The following is a 19232-nucleotide window of genomic DNA, read 5'->3' as shown; positions in this document are numbered from 1 at the left end:
ATCAAGCACGTACGCTGGGTCATCCGGAGGGTGATACATCCAGTGATTTACCGCGACCAGTTGCGCCGCCCAGTAGTATCGCTGTAGGTCTGGGAGGGCAATGCCTCCATCATACCAGCCCTTCGTTAGTTTTTTCAGTGCAATCCTGGAGGCCCCTCCGTCCCACAGCAGAGTGCGAATCACCCCTTCGACAGCTCTAAAATACAAGTCTGGGACCTTATGTGGGCAATTTTGCAATATATACAGAAAACGAGGCAGAGCCAGAATCTTGAAAAGGGCCGCCCTCCCCAGCAGCGTTAAGGGGAGCGACCTCCAATGCTTCACATCAGCTCACAGTCTGGCTAGAGGGGGAACCAGGTTGGATCTATAGAACCAGTCGGGGTCCGGTGTTATGAAGACTCCCAAGTAGCGAAAGCCCTCCATTGCCACTGTTATATTACATTGCGACGGGAGTCGGGGGCCCGACCTCTTAGCATATATAATATGGATTTATGCCAATTAATGGCATATCCCGAATATTTACCAAAATTTGTGAATATTTTGAGTACCGCTATGATAGATTTGTACGGAGAGGCTAGATATAACAGCACATCATCTGCGTATAGGGATATACGGTCTTCCAAGCCTTCTGCCCACCGCAGCCCTCGCACCCCAACGTCTCTTCGCACCCAGGCCGCCAGCGGCTCCAGTATAAGAGAGAATATTAGCAGAGACAGTGGGCACCATTGTCTAGTACCCCGTCGCAGCTCGAACGTCCGGGAGGCATAGTTGTTGACTCGCACCTGTCCCAACACTCCGGTGTATAGAAGCCGTATCCAAGCTATAAATTTAGGGCCCAGTCCCATCCTCTCGAGTACCGCAAACATATACGGCCACTCAATAGAGTCAAATGCCATCGAGGCATCTAGAGAAAGCACCGCCACGTCCTCCTCCTCGATATATTCCCTACGGGCCATCACATTTTGTAAGCGCCGAATATTAAAGGCAGTGTTCCTGCCGGGCATAAAGCCCGACTGATCCGGGTGGACCAGTGATGTGATAACTGTCACCAGTCTATTGGCTAAGACTTTTGCTAGTACCTTCGTCTCTGTGTTAATCAGTGAGATTGGCCTGTATGCGCTACTGCTGTCGGCCGGTTTACCTTGCTTATGTATGACTACTATGGTGGCTAGGCACTGATCTGCTGGCAATCTACCTACTTCCAGGCTCTCTTCATACATGGCTTTGAGGTGCGGCACCGTTAGGGAAGCAGTCGCCTTCAGAAACTCCACTGGAATACTATTCGGGCCCATTGCCTTTCCAGATTTGATCTGTCCCAGGGCTTTCCGGATTTCTTCGTTGGAGAGATCTGCCTCCAAGGTCTCCCTTTCGCCCTCCGAGAGACTCGGCACATCACTGTCCCGGAGGAGCAGATGAGAGTCCTCGGCAGTATAACTCGTTGAAGGGGTATATACTCTCTCAAAATGGTCAGCGAATCGCTCCGCTATGTCTCGCGGGTGTAGCACCGTGTCCCCCTCCGGTGTCGTCAGCCTGTGCACCCATCTGGCCCCCTGTTCCTGTCTTTCTAACCAAGCCAACGTCTTGCCGGCCCTTTCACCAAGTTCGTAGGTTCTGTGCTGGGTGGCCCGGAGTTTAGCCACCACCTGCTCCCTAGTTTTCAGCCTATATTCCTCCTTTTTCAGTAGAATTCTGTGGCTCACGTCTGGGGAGGGATTTTGTGCCTGCTCCATCTCCAGTGCCAGGAGGTCCGACTCCGTCTGGATCACTAGCTGGTGCTTTGAACTTTTAAGCAGGATATTTTCATTTATTCTTGAAAAAATAATAACTCTTATTATACTTATTGGATTTTTGTCATTTTGGTCTTGTTGTATTCGTAGGCATATATGTTATTTTTTAAAATTGATGGGGAGACTTTTTGTGGTGTTTTCACTGTGCTACTGTTTGATGTGTTGCACAAAATATTTACACATTGCCTCTTAAGTTAAGCCTGACTGCTTTGTGCCAAGCTACCAGAGTGTGAGCACAAGTTAATTTATGGTGTGTATCCAAATAACCCTAACTAGGATTGTGGTTTCCTCTTTGACAGGGTTCACACCTCGGACAAACAGAAACCCAATTTTTAAGTACTAACTACCCAACAGATACAAATCAAGCATTGCATATATTTTAACCTTTTTCACAGACTAGAAATAATATTCTTAGACTATTACTAAGTCCATTGCAGACACAGGGCCCAACCTTTATGTTGGTGGAAAGGGTACACCCATCATATTTAAATGGGGGTAGACCTTTGATTTAACCATGGTGGAGACTACTCCGTCTATACTGTGGTTAGACCCATCCGACAGACTCTTGGACTAAAGGTCGGCAGTGGTTGACCTAATTTAGATAGGTGGACACACAGGTCAGTTTTCACTGCCAGTCACCACTAGGAAAACCCTGGTGGTAAGGAGCTGTAAAAACTGCAAAATGCCACCATCACCATGGGAGAGAACTTCCATGGTGAGGAGGGCATTGCTTTTCTTTTTCTTTTCAAAAACAAAATCCTGCTTTGTGGTTTTGTTTTTGAAAATAAAAAAAGTAACTTTGCCATACGGCTCATTGACAGCGGTTCCTATCAATGCATTAAATGTCCGACAGACATTTATAAATTTGATAGTTTGAACTTACGCCAGGCCAGGGCAATGTAGTAAAATACTCCTATCACCCTGGCTGTGGATGGCCTGACTGCCAATATATGTATCGGGCCCAAATAATTGATATCTCATGGCTAGCTTGAGACGATAAAGCATATTTACCAAACATAGAATGTAAACATTCCCAATGCACCCCTAAAATGAAGAAACAATCAAATATAAAATGCTCAATATTACAGTTCGTCATACTTTCACATATACAAATACCCTTTTTAATAGAAAGTTTGGTATTTAGATTTGGCCATTCGCAGGTTTGTTAACCCCAACCCAGATTCTCAATAGCTCCTAGTGATATTCCTAGCACAACAAAGCTTAATGTTAATAATTATAGTATTAATTTAAGGTTAAGATTCCAATATTAACTTATATGTGGAACAGTCATGCAAGCATTTGATAAAATAAAAATCTATGTGACAAGCGATAAACTGGTCTAAAACGTTCTCCCCTGAAACTAATCTGAACTCTACCTGCATGACCTGGAGAATACTATTTCTAGAGAGGCCAAACCACATCTTAAGGACTAAACGTTTGATGGTATACAAATTACTAATTTTATCTAGAGTAAGAAATGCTGCAACATATAGGGCTAATGTTATATTTTGACTTGAACAAAAATATCTTCAAAACTGGAAAACGGAAAAGTCAGTGGAAAGTTTCTCTGCTCAGTAATTGTTGTATAACAACTGACTTTAAATTAGGGCTAAAAGAAATTCTCACACACTTGTTCTAGGAGAGTTTCAGACAAAGATACAGCCTTTAAGGGATATATTATCAAGAAAAGGCCTTAAAATTATCGCCGCTTTAGCGGCAGAAAACTGCAGCTAAAGCGGCGATAATAGGCTTGATAATATGCCCTTGAGAGTTCCCATAGAAGCCCATGTTCTGGTGTCAACATGGGCTTCTATTGGAATTCTCTGCGGCATATTATCAAGCCCATTATCGCCGCTTCAGCGGCAGTTTTCTGCCGCCAATGCGGCGATAATTTTAACGCTGTGCTTGATAATATGCCTCTAAGACTTTTACTTGCGCCAATAAAACAAACTTTTGTCTTCTCAGCTTACGTACATTATGTACATGGGGGTGATGCCCTATAGAAAACTTTGATGTATTCCCTGCTCAGAAATGTTGCACAAAAGCTGTCCATCAAAATGGTGAATACCATGAACATCGCCATTAGTGGCAAACAATTTGAACACAATAGGATACTCAGACTAACCACATGAAAGAATGTATGGCATGAACATCACCATCAAAGGAACAAGCATTGGCATAGCCAATAGGTCTCGCCTTTGGGACTTCATAGGTGTTTAGCCAGAGCTATTGGCTTTGCCAATGTCTTTGCCAATGTCTTTGAGCTATGTCGTAGAGCATCGTGGTTGCTGTGCAGCATGTTGAAAAGCTATAATTAAAAAGTGTTATAAACATTTTTGTTACCTTATTCATATAACTGAAGTACCGGGTTTTTAGAACCCAGCGGTGCAGGGGAACACACCCTAAGACTTCGGATTCTTCCTGTTTCAGACCCATAGAAACACAGAGTCTTCTAGGTGAAATCAAAGATCGTCTTTATTGGCTGCAGACCAATCACAGATATCCGAGAAGTACAACACAATGTATGTTCTCAGGAGACTGCTCCTGAACCAAAAACCAGTCTTTACTTATATACACAAAATGACGCTTTGGGGGCAACACCGCCCCTGTTTTACAAGTGGTCATTCACATATTTTAGTTTCAAAGGAGCAGCGGAGCCATAATGACAATCCCACATTTCAGTTCATTAAGCACGCAGTCATTGTACCCAGCGAGGCTCAGAACCCTCATCAGATAACAGCAGACCCCAATAAAACGGGCACCTCCTGCTCGTAAAACAAGCCATAAAGTAGGAAACAGAGTCAGGTGTTAAAACAGCTTAGTCAGGGATCGTGTGTGAACAGGGGCTTTATGATGGGTCGAGCCCTGATGCTAATCCCATTAGGCCGCGAGAAACGAACCGGCCGGACAGGATTGACCTCGGGCAGCGGAGTCGGCTTGCACAGGTCAGAGAGAAGTCGCAGAAGGTGTACGTGTCCTTTAGGCCTGGGCATGGCCTCAGTGCGCAGCCTATGTGAGGGCAACCACAAAATGGCTACTGTACTAAAATGGAACCTAAAGAGTACGATATGTGGCATCGTATGCACGGTGAATTCATCAGTGAAACATGACGAAAACACTCGTACATATCGTGTTGCTCATTTGCGGTTCGCTGATACCAAACTTGGCATGGTGGGACTATGCCACCTACACGATTCCGATTTTTACAGTACCACATAACCAAGGAGACATTATGCACACTGAACAACCCTATTATAAAAGAATTAACATAAAAAATGTCTTCTAGTTTTTTTGTCCTTGCAAGACTGGCAACTTCTTCCTGCCTGTTCTAATGCTTTTTTTTTATGGGGGGGGCATAAACGACTGGAGGGTGGAGGTTGGGAAAGAGTGCCTGAATTACAACAGGATTAATATCAATGGGGTTACCCAGTATTGTACAGATCCTTGGGATAGTTACAGTATACGAACAATGGTTCTGCTACCTGTGTTCAGAGAAAAAATATACTAATAATTTTAATCAAACCCACCAGCCGGGGGATGTTCATTCAATTAAGAAATAAGAAATTAGATTCTCCCAATTTATCTAAATAATTAATAAAGAACAAATCATGGAGTTCATGTATATTGAAGGCATAACATGTAAACACACACAAAATTATTTTCAAGATCAATAAAAACAATAATAATAATAAACAACACAATACGAATACAGTGCATAAATTGGGTGGTCAGAGGGATCAGGCACGCTTGTAGAGACGAATGAGAAAAACAGCCTCTGTTTTTCTCATTCGTCTCTACAAGTGTGCACACTGTAGCGGTCAAGGCAGCACGAGTGCGCCTGATCCCTCCGAGCCCTCCGAGCACCCAATTGAGGTTGGTGCCCTTACAGACGGAGTGCGCACTGTAGCGGTCAAGGCAGCACAAGTGCGCCTGATTCCTCCGAGCACCCAGATGAGGTCGGTGCCCCTACAGACAGAGTGAATAGCTGTACTGGAGCTTTCAGTGATTTTTGTTACCTCTGAGCACCGCAGTCGGAAGTAATCATTCTGATATTGTTTTGCGCAACGGAGGTTCTGCCCTGCATTGCGACTTCACTTGAATGCATGGATGTGATTTATGACTTCTGACGCCTGAGGGTTTTTGAAGGTGGAATGAATACATGGTGCCCCCTCATTTCCTTCATTTGTCCTTGAACGACAAACAGCATTTTTAGGCACTCAACCACATTGACATGGCAGCACATACTAGTTTTAGTCCTGATGAAGGCCCCATATTGATGATTAATAATCTCACGCTTCTATTGAGGGGTCGAAACATCAACGTATATGGCAAATCAAACGTCTTAGTCCAGCTATACCAAGAAATTGCAGAATCAAGCCTCTACTTTTAATATAGTACTGTCCCACATAAATTTGACGTTGATGGAATCAATAGTATTTATATGTGATCATTGTGAGTTTATCTTACTGTTGTGTGATTTTTGTATGTAACAATTTATGCACTGTATTCGCATTGTGTTTTTTTTTTCTATTGATCATGAAAATAATTTTGTGTGTGTTTACGTTATGCCTTCAATATACATGAACTCCATGATTTGTTCTTTCGTAATTATTTAGATAAATTAGGAGAATCTTATTTCTTCATTGAATGAACAACCCCCCGGCTGGTAGGTTTGATTAAAATTATTAGTATATTTTTTCTCTGAACACAGGTAGCAGAACCATTGTTCGTATACTGTGAATTACAACAGGAGCAGCTGACGGATACTAGGGAAGAATCAACTGATGCCATACTGAGGCATTCTGTTAGCAAAACACAAGTGGATATCTGTAGCAAAAGAGGGGGACAAGTCTTAATGTGTGTGGCTGATGTAAACCAAAAACTCACACATGTAGAGTTTATTATTGATGAAGTCTGTGCTAAACACATGATGCCAAACAGATTATCTGTGTGAAATCGCTAGGACTTATCTGGTCTAGTTCAAAGCACAAATACATTTTGGGAACATAAACTAAGGAGGGTGGAAGGGCATCTGGTGTGAGTAGAGCAAGAACAGTCAAGCAGAGTACAGCGAAGCGGAAGATCAGAGTACACACTATACACAGCTAGGACAGCTGCTGCAAGCTATGACAGCCATCACAGTACTGACAACATCAGTAGCACTTCGCCTCTTACCTGCAAGACTGCACATTAAACACTTTGCCCAATAGCAGCCATGTTCTCAGGCACAACACCACTAGGTTGGGAACATGGGGGCATATTCTCAAGGAGCTATCGCCGAGTTAATGGCACTTTATCGCAGCTAAAGTCGTGATAAATTTATCACCCCATTCACAAGCCGGTGCTAACAGCCCATAGCACCAGTTTACCTGCACTAGCAGCCGCTAAAAACATCGCCACAGATGATCCCTGAAACTATCGCTAATGAGATGCAGAGTAGGCATTACCGAGCAAAAAACCGCGACAACACCACTCCGCAACATTCTCAACGACCAGCCAGATTGGCGATACGAACTCAAAGCAGGCGAAGAGGCTCGTTAGCAGCAGGAAACTAACACCTGCTCTGACCTGTTGTAAAGTCGGACGGCAGCCTGCACCACAAAAGGGAGCCCAGCCCACAGCCAACACATGTAGGACAACGTATGCCATGGAGCCACTGAACATGTGGGCCGGACACCCAAAAGGGCCACAACACCCACCGCCACCACCCCCAGGACCCCGCCCTCCGCAGGCACCCCTTCCCCCCGGCCCAAGACATGCCACATCAACTACACAGAATCATGTCAAGATAATCCGCCTGATGTTGGTGATATGCATGTGTCGTCACAAAAATGAGCATCACACATTCACCTACGATGTAAAAAATGAAAATGTATTCAAAGAAAAACACAGAACAGAAATGAAGACACATGGCGGCTCCCCTCAGGACAATCCGTAGGTCACAGCCTGCAAGACAAAAATCACGATGAGAGGGTGTGTCTTGCACACATCAAAGGACAGAGAGAGAGAGAGCGAAAGAGAGGGAGCAAGAGAAAGACGGACAGAGAGGGGGAGAGAGAGAAAGACGGACAGAGAGGTGGAGAGAGACACAGATAGCAGAAGAGATGGATAGGGAGAGAGAGTGCCGACAATACGCACCCAGGCCACACTGCTCACCTGCTGCCACCGGTGTGTCTCCAACCATATGCCGGTATGTAGTGCAGTTCACCAGGTCACACATCTGAAACAGATCCGTCATCTGAAACAGTCCAGATACATGAATGGCAAAGTACATACAATAGCACAAGACATCATCGCCTGACCACCCCTGCGCACCCAGGCAGATGCATCCCAGCCCTCCTGCCGCCCAGCGCTGCATGCCCACCCCTGCGCACCCAGGCAGATGCACCCCAGCCCCTCCTGCCACCCAGCACTGCATGCCTGCCCCTGCGCACCCAGGCCTCACTGCTCACCTTTGCCCTTGGCGTGTAGCAATGAGGTCCCACCACGTGCCGCTGCAAGCTACATGCCCAGGGTCCGCGGACATGGCACCCTCCACATCATGCAGCCCCGCTCCACAGGCCACCGGGTCTTACATTTCATTCTGGGTCTTGATTTTGCCATGGCAGAGGATATACCAGTGCAACCGGCATCATCGCAGGTTGTGCACCCACTCAGCCCCTGAGGTGCCACTAACTCTGTGACCCGTGAGGCAACGTCACATGGCGGTAGGCCCGAGCTGCCCGCTGGCTCTAACCTACACTATGGTCCAGCAAGGCACAAAAATCCTGAGCAGTCTGGACAGCTGGGACGGGGCATCGTCGCAGGCTGCACACCCGCTCAGCACTTAAGGTGCCCCTACCTCAGTGCACCTAAAGTCACCGTCCCGTGGCGGAGTGCCTGTGCCGGCCGCAATGTATCCAGTGCCATCAAGCCTGTGCCCCCAAAGTCATGGACCCTGCATGATTGGGTATCGTGTTGCAGACGCCATCAAATCACCTCCAGTCCTGGGGAATGTGATGTTGCAGGGCCCGAGGCCCTCATGCCTAAATTAACACCACACGGATGCACCCAGATAGGGAGTGGAAATGGCATCGAGCACGTGCGCACGGCCCTTTTTATTGGCAGGGTCACAAGTCCTGTGACACGTGTGCTGGATGGGTGTGGTGTGGGTGTAAACCAGCCATGAGGGAGTGGCTGTGGCATACTGTCAACTAGACCTGTGACCAGCAGATTACTACAGGGCAGGCCAAGGACATGTAGCGTTGCCGTCCCCCTCCGTGAGCGTAAGCAGATTGGGCTGGCCTGGCGTATGCAAGTCCAGCATAAGGGTTTCTAAATGACCCCGGGGCCCTGGGCGTGGTTCCGTACCGGGCTGGAGTAGGAAGAAACTCATGCGTGTATCCCTGTTGTTGTGCCAGTGCCACCCGGGCCGCATTCAGCAATGTGTCAGCCTGTGACCCCTGTTCTACGACATGAGCCTCATGGACGTAAGAGGAGTCCAATGAGCCTACATTCATCTGTACTGCCAAACTTGAAAGACCATGGACATGACACATATGTGTGAATATGAATGTTTAATGCACATTCAGTGGATTGTTGCATCTGGAACAGTACAGGGTCATGCAAACCCCACATGACGATGTTGGCCCGTGGAGGGCCAGCCAGAGTCCTTCAGGGAATGACAAGTCCAAAGGAAGAGGAAGAGTTCAATCCGCAGTCTGATTGCTGTGTCATTGGCGATCAAACAGCATATGGCAGTCCATGTCGAGGTCCAAGGTGAGTGTCGCAGACTGCATCGGGAGACAGTGAAAGGTGATGATGCAGAGGGCAGAACCAAGTTGAAGCCGGCCCTATGGCAGAGATGCATGCTACTGAGTCCTCCTTACCATGAGGGCAGAATCATCCGCATCTTCGTCCTCTGCTGTTTCATGTGACTCACGTGTGGGTGGTGGTGTTCAGTCTCCAGCACTGTGTGGCACTGACACTTCAGGGGGCGGAGGTGTGGATGGAGTAGTAGCAGCAGCATGCATCAGCACCAGGCCTTGTGGCAGCAATGCCATCAGGATGGTCCTGAGGTCATTGAGGAACCCAGCTACCCGCCGTGAAGTTTATTTTATTTGCAGAGTTACTTAAAACCAATGCAATACATACAAAATTAAAAACCATATGTATATAATATAATATTTCATCATGGGGGTCCTGGGAGGCCGCCGTGGTGGGGGGTGCTGCCTGCTGTGTGGTCTGTGCAGGGGGTGGGGTCTCCTTGTAGCAGCTGGGCTGCCCAGCTCCTGGAAGTGGGTTGCGTAGGCTCTCCATGAGCAGTTGGAGGGCGTCAGAGTCGAAGCTCTGGTGGTCCTCTTCGTCATTAGAGAAGTGAGGGTCAGGCTGCTCTGCAGGAGGTGTTGATTCTCCCTCTGCAATGTTAAGGGGAGATGCAGTTTAACAATGTGTCCACATGTATGTTGTCGCATTGTACATGTTTTCATACAGACAGCATGACTGGGTACATTGTGGCTGTTTGGGAAGAGCTGCCTATTTGATGGGGGACAGTGGACATTTCAACAACAGACGTGTGTGTGTTTGTACTTGTGCATTATCAACTCACATTTCCCTGCAATGCCAAATGTTATTGGCCAGTGTCTGCACCCAAGCGCCACCAGTTATGTCCTGTGTTCTGTTGTAGGTGTTTTGCGGATTGACCCACATCAGTGTCAATGTCAATGTGCTCTGCATGTGATGTGTGTGTGCCGCATTTGGGAGAGTTGCCCCTGCAGCTCTGATTTGTTTGCCCCTTCCTTTAATGCAGTGAGCCTTTGACTTCTGTGCTTGTAAGGTGCTGACATGTTGAATACTTGGGTACATTGGTCTCTTGGTGTGATTTGGTGGTCTGGGGCATGGTTTGTCCACAACTGTGCTATTCTTACTTGTGCATGTGTGCTATTGTGCCCATCTCCCCCCGTCCCCCCAGTCCCTGGTCGTTACTCACCCTGTTGTGTCCGGTCCTGTTGTGCAGTGTCTGGGCCCCCAACTCCTGCCACCGTCTGCCCACTGATGGCTGTGGCCACCATTTCCTCCATCTCGTCCAGCTCCTCCTGTGGCACTGGACTCCCACCTCCAGTCTGCATTACTGCCTTCCGGTTGTTGGCGAATTTCAGCTTGGTTTTGCGCTTCACATCATTCCGTTGTCCTCTTCAGCACTCCAACTGCATTCACCTTGTCCCCGATGGACTGCCATAGTCCATTTTTTGTTGCCAATGACACAGTGGAGGTGCCGAACAGTAGTTGATGGTGTTCTATCACCTCCGTTATCAGGATCCTGTTTTCCTGCGACTGAACCTTTTCTTCCTACTCTTCTTGTCCTTACTCTTCCCTGAGCCCAAGGTCCCAGGCTGGTCCTCCCGGGTGCTTGTGGGGTTCTGGTTCTCCTCCGTACTTGCTCCGGCAACATCCATTGTGCTTCGCTGTTGTTTGGCATTTGTTTGTCGTTTTTTTTCTACTTTTATGGTGATTGTTCCCACCTGACATGTGTGAATTGCAGACCTGTAGCTGGTTTTCGCTTTTTTTTGTATCGCGATTGGCCTCATAGCAGCTTTTTTTGTGTTTGTGTTTCGCATTTTTGAGGCGTGGCATTGAGTTTAACGCTACCATTTGACTCGTTATCTGGTGACTATCGCATGGTACTGCCGTGTTGTGAATACTTGGTTAACACAGCATAAATTTCCCGCAATGGACTGCTTTGACTTAATGTCGTGGGTTTAAATATAAACTCTGAGAAATATAATTTTAAAAGGTGAATAAGGTTCACACGAACATTATTACTTCAAGAAGAAACTCTGCATTTATTCCATTTTCAAATGTTCATATACTTTGTGTTAAATCATCACACGTTGATTAATGAATAAACTTTTTGTTTTTTACAATTCTTTACAAATCCCAATGCAGTGACGCATCGGACTGTGCCTTCATTTCACTTTTACTAATAGAGTTGGGTATTTGGGTCCGGTTCATCAAGGCATGTAAAAGTTTACTCTAGCACGTCCTCACATACCCATACATATTACATACTTGTGTGAAGTGCCCCTGTGGGAGGATATGATTGGTTGTTGTGTTTAGGAAGATGCCCCTGTGACTATATGTCTGTCCTTTCTGTCAAGGCACGGTTGGTTCTTTTCTATGGTAGCGCTGGCCCCTGCGGTTCTCTTTATACACTTTGGGTAAAGGTAGAAGTGGTGACTGTCAGCTGTGTGCCTTATTCAATAATGGGAGGGGTGGGGGGGTGTAGGTCAGAGATTCACGAGAAGCAACCGGGTGAACCCGACGACAAAGGACAGTGGGCAGGCTGAGACAGCAGGGTGATACTGACCGGATTTGGGGGGCTGGCTTCAACTGCCAGAGCAGCCCCACTGTAAAGATAAAGTGACCATTGACCAGTGGTCCTAGTGGGGAAAAAAATATTTGCAATGCTATAGGTCCCACATTTAAATGCAAAACCGATGGCATGGCAAACAAACAGGTGTGTGACGCGTGCACCCATGCTGCCGGCGCATGTAGTTCAGCGCTGTTACCCAGTACCACTGGCGCACCCAGTAGCCTCTAAAAGGGAGCTGGAGGGACTCACCCCGGGCAGCTGCTGTGCCTCTGGTTCCTCTTCGGAGTGTGAGAGGCTCCACCCCAGCCGCTGCTCACATGGTGCTGAAAGGAGGTGAAGATCGAATGCGTTTTGTGGCTGGGAAGAAAGGATGAATCGAGAGGTGGGCAGAGGTGCTGGGCAAGGTGGACAGGGACAGACACCAGAAAGGGGAGGGGAAAGCCGTTGCTTGTACAAAAATGTTTGCAATGCTATAGGTCTCTCATTTAAATGCAAAACTTATGGCATTGCAAACAAACCACATTGTCCCTGCTGCTTTCAAAGTGAAAGCGCGCATGGCACACTAAATGTAAGCAAAGCACGTCGTGCTTAATGTAGGAGAAACTTAATATAGAAAATAGTACATGTACCGTGTAAAAACCAAGTAAAGAGGCCAGTAGCCATGGGAGTGTAAAATGAAGACAAGGCGGTACTAAGGAGGGACTAACAAACCTAGTAAGGAATCAGAAGCAAGCATTTACGAAGGACAAATACACAAGCCAATGAAAAATATGGGCGGAGGAGTGGGCGGGTCTTCTCTTCCGTACTCTACTACAGCTGATCACCAGAGCAGCGCTTGCCCCCTGGCTCAGGCTCCTGCTAAAATATATTCAAGCACTACAACACTATACACTAGTGTTTCGCCCAAATATTTTACTTGGCCTATATCATACACCTAGATGAAAATCAATGTGGTTGCAGAGGGGATCTTTTTTGCATTGATAGATCAATATGTTGGCCGCAGTCTAAAAAGACATGTTGAAGGGATTGATCAAGGATGTGACATTTACAAACAATTACTATTAGAGAGCAACAAAAATGGTAAAGGACATGCTGTTTTGGTAATTTGCTGAAATTTGGCTGTACACACTAGCCACCTTAAGTGATGCATAGAATGACAACCCCTTGCAGTTGCTCATGACATGAGCACTGACTGCTCTACATACTAATCACACGAAAAGGAACTTGGGACAAATGCCACCCTGAGTGATACGTCACGTCAGCACGTTTTTGGCGAAAAAGGGCACCCACCCCGCAGACAGCTATTACTTAGTCAAATATACCTGAATTAATTCCAGAATATGTTTTATTTCAGCTCAGCCTGGCTCACCATAATACTGATTAAACCACCCCTTGCAGAATCCATATATGGAAGAACCAAAGCACACAGTGTGTCATACTGACATGTAAACACTTTGCATCTTTCATTCTGCAATCAATAATACATCACAAACCAAAATGTGCATCTACCTACATCAGCTCTCAGACAATACATTTATACATAGAGAGTCCAAAAATCTCCATGAGGCATTGTTTTAACAGAGAAATGCATATGAGGCCTACCTCATACTCACCTGCAGAAAGGGTTTTCCACATTTGCTCAAATCACTGGTATCAACACCAAGATTTTTCAGAAGCCTTGTGATTTTAAGGAAGGGATGCCACAGGCCAGCACCACCCTCTGAAAAGTGGTCCAACTCCATACTCAAGTGCAGTTCAATATATGCCACTTTCATGAGTAGATCAATATCCAATGTATAATGCATTATACACTACTCAATCAACACAACTCCATATTTCACCGGGTCATCACCCCGTAATACATTAGAAAAGATTCCAGCAAATCGCATATAAATCTATCAATTATGAATCCCCGTGGACCTGTTGGATATATTGCAAGATATGTAAGATTTAAGTCCAAATCGCACATAAATCTATAAATTATGAACCCTCATTTACGTGTCGGATATAAATATGCAAACCAGTTTTACTCAGCATGCATGTTACAATACACTGTAAAACAATAACTAAGCAGGTGCTGCACATTTCAGAATTCAAAAATTACACCAGCAAGCCAAATTTGAACCTACTGTAAAAGAGAACTTTTAAATCGGTATTGGACTTTATCAAGCGCCTATAATATTATGTTGCTGCAGCGCTATGCAGTGAGTTCTTCTATCAAATAGTTTGAACACTTTTACTTACCCCTTTTGCATCTTTTTTTAACAGCTTCTTGTCTAATCATTTTTCATAACACAAGATTTAACATTATGTTGGCAAAATCTTCATCTTATTTCCAGCAAAACCTTTGTCATTGTTATACCTGCTGCTCAGCCAGTGTGACTGTGTTGATGGAATGTTGATGTGTGAGGTGGCAGTGAAATGTTGGTGAGTGAGAGAGTGAGTTGGTGGATGGGCTGAGCAGCAGGAAGGCTGATCCTGGTGAGGTTTCTCTTATTAACATCTTACTCAATAAACCTACTTAACTAATAAACCTGGAACTGGACCTGCTTCCTTTCACAAGATATATTGACGACGACTTAAAGTGGATTACACAGAAACCTATGCATGCAAATCAACTGTGAGAGAGAAATTATAATCCAAACTACAAGTAACTACATACTGAAGAAATTAAGCAACTTTAAGAAGCACAGCAGGAGGACGGTATGCCCCAGCCTCACCAGTGTCCTGCTCACCGGGCAGCCTACCATCTAGGCATACTGCAATTTAACAACATCTGGATGTAACAACCTATCTTGACTCATGTATGGGAACTTCATGCCCCTGTGAAATCACCAGTGAGCTGTACTTATGTACCTCCAAATTTCACCACTTTCACTTATGGATTGTGTTAAAGGGTTACAAAGTCTTTTGGTTGACGTTTGCAACCTGTGTCTCAGAAATGCCATGTGGTACAGCTGTCTGTCATTCTGTACACGGGTCTAAAGTGGAGCGGCAATGAGAGTATCAACAGAGGGCAGGGGGCTGTGTGAGTGGCAGGCTGCTGTCACCTACTGGAGGCTATATAAGTTTTTTTAAAATTATTATTCTTGCTCACATTTTTTGTATAACAAGCCCTTCCTGACAGCGTGGTACACTGTTATGTTACAGTCACCGTTATCGGCTTGTGGCATTTGAACTGGCCGCGAGGCATCCTCTTACCTCGAGTTTAAGTCGCGTGGGCTTTCATCATCAAGAATCAAGGAATGTTCTTCTGTGACGATCACTTCTCCACATCAGTACTTCTGCATGGCAAATTTGGTGCACGCTCGCGCGTGCAGCAACTCGGAGCACGTAATGCATGCGTGCCGCCATATTGTTTTACTGGCAAGTCTCAAGCTTCGGACCTCCGTCCTATGCAATTTCCATTTGAGTTCTTGAAGCAACATGATCTAGTGAGCTCTGAGTATACCTATGTCAAGACCATAGTGTAAACTGAAGCAGCATAGTCTGGTTTCATCTTTCGCCCGAGAAAAGCTTTCTTCTAGCGTAAAGCTGCAGCAGAACCGGGATTTAGGGTTGCCATGGAGACAAAGGAGTGTTGTGCATCCCTCTCTTCTTCGAGCCTTCCTGTGAGTGGAGTACTCAGGTCAGCAATGATACTTGTGCTGGGACACACTTGGAGAGTGACACAGTTAAACAGTAAAACATTGTGAAACCGCTATTTATCTGCTCATTGGAACATGGATATCGCTATTTAAAGTACTCTGTGGTCCCATAACTACTTCATCATAGCTGCTGCGTATGGGGACTTCGGCTGTACTTCGGGTGAGAGTTCGCTCACCGGAGGTTGACACTTGTCCTTGCTCAGTGTTATTTATTTTTTTGTTCAATGCCTTGCTTTGCCCTGCAGTGGTTGTGTTCATTTTCTTTGATGTCTGATTGTCTAAGGTTCAATGCTTTACTGTTGGCTTTCTCGTAAGGTTTGCAGAGGTCTTGAAAGTGCTCTGTGTGCGCTCATTGTGTTGTGTGCTCCTAATATGCAGCCATGGTTTTTGAGGTATTTTTTCTTCATGGGTACATGTACCATTATGGTGTGCAGTTGGATGATCGGTTGGGAGCATGTCTCCTGGTATGTTGGGTAGTGCAGTAATACCATCCACTTTTCTGAACGGGTTGTTGTCACCCACTCTTTTGTAGTTATGGAATGGTGCAGCAATCCCATTCTACTTACGTTATGTTTCCACCCTTACTAGGGTGATTGGAAGTTGGAAGCCGAATTTAGAACTGGGAGTGAATTTGTGTATTTTCGTGTTTGGTGTGGTGCTTTGTTCCACGGTTTCCACCCTTACTACGTGTAGGGGTGAAGGGCAGTGGAAATGCCATATTTTTGTTGGGGTCATGTGGCAGTGTAAAGCCACAGTATATAGTATTTTAGTGTTTTTTCCACCCAGCCTATGGGGTTTGGGTGAAGGTCAGAAGGTGAGTCACGTGTTTAGGGTGTGAGTGTCTTATTAACTTTTGATTGTTATTTTTACCATATTACGAGATTTCATGTGGAACTATGTTGTTCCTTTCTTGGTCATATGGACTGTTTTTCCACACTTTCCACCCTTACTATGGGTAAGGGTGAAGGGCAGTTAGATGCCACATGGTTTGTGTGGGGTGGTGTCCCACACATACGAGATTGGATGTAGAACTATGTTGTTCCTTTTTTGGTTTGTGTGGACTGTTTTACCACACTTTCCACCCTTATTACTGGTAAGGGTGAAGGGCAGTTAGATGCCAATCATGCCCCATGGTTCGTGTGGAGTGGTGCCCCACACATTCTTGTTTTTGATGGTTCCCTACTGCGCTTTTTGGTTGATTCCATTTTTCACCACTTGTGTTTTAGCCTGGACTGCTGGTATTTGAGTGGTACAGGGGTTTGGTATTTGGGTTAGGGGGTGGTAGAGTCTGCATTTTGTTTGCATGGTAGAAAGGGAGAAGTGGTGAGTGTAGTGGTGCTTGTGTGTTTAGAGAAGTTGTGGAGTGTGGGTGTGTTTATTCTTTCCCTGAGTTATTTATTGTTACCTTTGCATACATGTATTTCCTCCATCCTTACATGAATTACATTGCATCCTCTTTATGGCTTTTTCTATCTTTACATTTAATATATATGTCATAGTTGCATGCAGTGTCTTTTTCCATCTTTGTATTTAATATGTCAACGTGTACCTCCCGTTGGTTCTTTACCTTGATGCGCGAGTCGCTCGTACATGTTGTAGTAGCAATGTTATATTTGTTTATTTAAAGAAAGGAGATGTGTTATACCTGCTACTCAGCCAGTGTGACTGTGTTTTTTTTTTGTAGTTCTCATTACACCATGGCTACTGCACTCTGGGCCGGTTGTGAACACCCTCTATCTGTCTGTGGTCCAAGCAGTTTCGGACAGCACCTTCCACGGCACTGGTCTGTTGCACAAGGGGGTAGGGCTAAAAGCCTCCACCCACCCCAATCCATGGCTTGATGTAATCATTGGACTAGTTATCCGTATCCATGACCCATCAACACACTTATCAGCCTGACCATTTTAGGAAGTACTCCCACACTTCTGCAGACCTTTGCGGGATACCTTTCGAAGCTGCATGTCCATTTAACCACATTTAGCAAGGTGATTGGATTCGGTGGTTTGGGATCCAGCCAGTATTTACAAATCTTCCGTCTAGCCAAAAGTAGCAAATAAAATAATAAACCCCATTGCTTGCAATTTAGAGCCTTTTGGGAGACATAATCCACCCCTAGGAGCACCAATGTTTCTGTTATAATTATATTTTCTCCTAAGATGGCCCTTATATCTACGGACCTCCAAAATTCTTTTAACTCTGGACATGTAAAAAAAATGTGTACATCATTAGCCTTTGCATAGTTACATCTTTTGCATCTTGGAACAGGCTGTAACACAAACTTGGATAATCTTTGTAGTGTCCAATACAACCTATGGATGACAAACACATGGTGGCGTTTATAATTGCATAGAGTAGTTTCACAGAGTCCATCCACAATGATTGTACACTGCCCTCCTGTAATATATCTGTCCAGACCTCCTATAAATCCTTCATTTTCTCTTCCTCTGCCTCCAAAAAATATCCGTACCATATTGCCACTTCCTTAGCTTCTAAAGGGAGAGGAACATGGCGGCCGCGATGTAAACAGTCACGGACCGCTGGGGGAGGAGATGCGAGATAGGAGTGTCTGAGCCACTCCACGCCTCCTTTCCTACTCAAATTATGATGTACAGAGCACAGCATTACGACTATGGGGCATATTAGCAAGACTTTTATCGCTGTTTTAGCGGCAGGAAACTGCCGCTAAAACAGCGATAATGGGCTTGCTAATATGCGTTATAGAATTTCAATAGAAGCCCAGGTTAGATGTGCAGGACATCTAACCTGGGCTTCTATTGGAATTCTATAATGCATATTAGCAAGCCCATTATTGCCATTTTAGCAAACGGCGATAATTTTATCGCCGGTCTTGCTAATATGCCCCCAGATTTCTAAAATTCTTTAAACTCACCAGAATCGTGGCATTTGATGGTGTTGATTTGGCAAACCGGCGAGGGCGTCCTCGGTCCCAGAGATGTGGGGATTACTCCAACGTGGCTGAAGGCAGCCGGATCGCTGCAGCAGCTCAGAGCGGGGCGTGCACAGAGGGGACGAGGTAGCACAAGCCTCCTTGCGTCGTATGGGGCGTTTCTGAGCCATCGGAGAGAGGACTCAATCCGGTTTCATTGCAAAGCAGGGCCCCAGCAGGATGGCAAGAAAAGAAAGTGTTTGAGGGAGAACCTTGCAAAACGCCTTCCACCCCCTATGGAGAAGGAGAGTTTGATGTCTACAGGGAAGAGAGGTGAGAAGAAAGGTGAGACCTCCGGTGTGAATCCGGACCGGATTTCGAGGTACACTGTCCGCACCTGGGCCCTTGGAGTGGTGGAAAGTTCAACAGGGGTAAATCATAACTCCAGTTTACTATCGGTCCCTGGGGATATTCTGGCTGGTAGAGCTCCTACTAAAACTACAAAAGTGGGGAAAGTTGCGAGCCACCAAGGGAAAAGCCCGCACGGCAGGGGGAAAAAT

This window comes from Triturus cristatus, chromosome 3_1 (assembly GCF_964204655.1).
Source record: "Triturus cristatus chromosome 3_1, aTriCri1.1, whole genome shotgun sequence".
Lineage (NCBI taxonomy): Eukaryota > Metazoa > Chordata > Amphibia > Caudata > Salamandridae > Triturus > Triturus cristatus.
The sequence above is the reverse complement of the archived record's forward strand: the minus strand, read 5'-3'. Positions refer to the sequence as shown.